This window comes from Penaeus monodon, chromosome 15 (genome assembly GCF_015228065.2).
Source record: "Penaeus monodon isolate SGIC_2016 chromosome 15, NSTDA_Pmon_1, whole genome shotgun sequence".
In the NCBI taxonomy this organism is placed as follows: Eukaryota; Metazoa; Arthropoda; class Malacostraca; order Decapoda; family Penaeidae; genus Penaeus; species Penaeus monodon.
Window position 1 is genome coordinate 166,970 of NC_051400.1, and position 1,934 is coordinate 168,903.

The window sequence follows — 1,934 nt, forward strand, 5'->3', positions numbered from 1 at the left end:
AGGTGTCGATAATAATAGCATTAAAAACAAACAAGAAATATTGAAATCATGTGAGGAATTGATGGCTAAGCATTTGTATGATAAAAATTTCACAAAAAGCTACATTGGACTCTACATGAAACTGCCACGAGTGGGTTGACTATCAAGTTCTATTTTATAATACACTGATAGATTCTTAACAGTCAAGTACAAGTTTTGTTTTATGCTTATTTTGAGAAAACAGGCTTGTCAAAGTTGTTTAGCTCTATTACAGCTAGCCTCGCAAGTAATCTCCAATCTGTTACATATAAAATTATTATTAATTTTTGTTCCTGTAAGTTTTAACCTTTATTATAATAATGTAGTAGGTTTAGTCTTGTAAGAAAGAACAAAATAATGATATCAATTTAATACCTAGATGATCATATGCTATATATATCTAGTGTATACTGTGCAGGGGCCACATGGGTCAAGTCACTCTTCAGGTTTTGAGTGAGCCCATAATTGATGCTAGTCATTCCCATACCCTTGTTTTAACTCTGTATGGAAATTTCTCACCATAGAGAAGTTATCTCATTTTGACTATCAAGAGGGAAGAGCACATCAACATTTAATTCATAATGGAGAAACGAGGCGTGTCTGTCACTTGTAATTGTATACTAAGAGAAAGGCAAGTCATAAGCCTGTGTTTGATCTGTGAAGGCCACAGGTAACTTGTAGGTAGAAAAACAACAAATTTTCAATTGACACTCAACATCAGTTGGTGATGAATGTGTTTTAGAGGTTAAATGTAGCAGGAGAGCATAGAATGTCAAACAGAACCTTTTTCTTTTAATTAATTTCAAAACATATACGTAACACAATACAGCTAATGTTATGATGTTATTATCTATTGTTATTGTTCTGATTGTCTTCCTTGTTGACTGATTATTTTATATTAAATGTAATGAATTATTATGTATTGTTTTGACATGCTTGAAAGTTAAAGTTGCTATCCCATTTACAGCTTGTTAATATAAATGATGAGGGATTAGTAGTCGTAGTGAATGTCCTGATTTTTAAACTGAAGGAAAGTAAATGCAGATTGAATTCTATTTCCAGCATTGCGAAGATAGCTTATCATTGGTCATTGCATAATCTTGTTTTTTTTAATCGAATGATACCACCATTGCCAGCACATGACAAAGCATTGAATGGGTATTTATCTTCATGACCGTTTTTGGGACTACGCCAGTATTTTTTTTATCTGATATAGCAATAGGAATACAATGTTTTTATATATCAGTGCCAGCATCATGAAGAAAGTTAACTGTGATAATACATGGACAAGGCACTGTGGGAAGTATACTTCAACAACAGAAAAAATATTTCAGAATCATGGCAGATTAACATTTGCAAGTTCCATTTGTAATGCCTGGCAACATCTTGAACTTCTGTCTTTTCCTCTTCTTGACTCTGTCTCCCCCAGTGATAGAACAGTCATGGTAAGCATTAGTGCAAAACACACATCATTCACTCATAATGTGTAACACCCATTGTATGTCTTGTGTCTGTAATGTGTCTTCCTACACATTCCAGTAGTATAATAATGCATTTCAGAATATTCCCCCCTCACCCCCCAACACTTGTTTCCCCCCCCCCCCCCTATTTGGAATCCATCTTTAATTAGATACAGTTTTATTTCAATTTTCTTTAGCTTTTCCAAGTCATGTAGGTCCTTTGCGCAGGTACCCATTTAGTGCTCTGGTCCACCCTCTCCGACCATCAGCAGAAACCAGAGCCCAAAAGTTTATATACAAATTCATATTTTGTCCCCAGGATTTTATAAACTTCCTTGTGACTGTTTGGAATCTCATAGAGTTCTAAATCCTCACTTTCTGTCCTCATGTTTTCAATAGATGTTCTCAAAGCAGAATGGGTGGTTAGGCCACATTTTTTTCATGCTGTATTTTTTA

At 34.5% G+C, this 1,934-nt stretch overlaps 1 protein-coding gene across 1 annotated transcript in view; it reads left to right on the forward strand.

The window, feature by feature from the left end:
• The window catches only part of LOC119582079 (lariat debranching enzyme A-like), a gene marked incomplete at its 3' end in the record, with an annotated part of 8,839 nt that overhangs the window by 4,602 nt on the left and 2,303 nt on the right, over positions 1–1,934 (forward strand). The window lies entirely within an intron of this gene.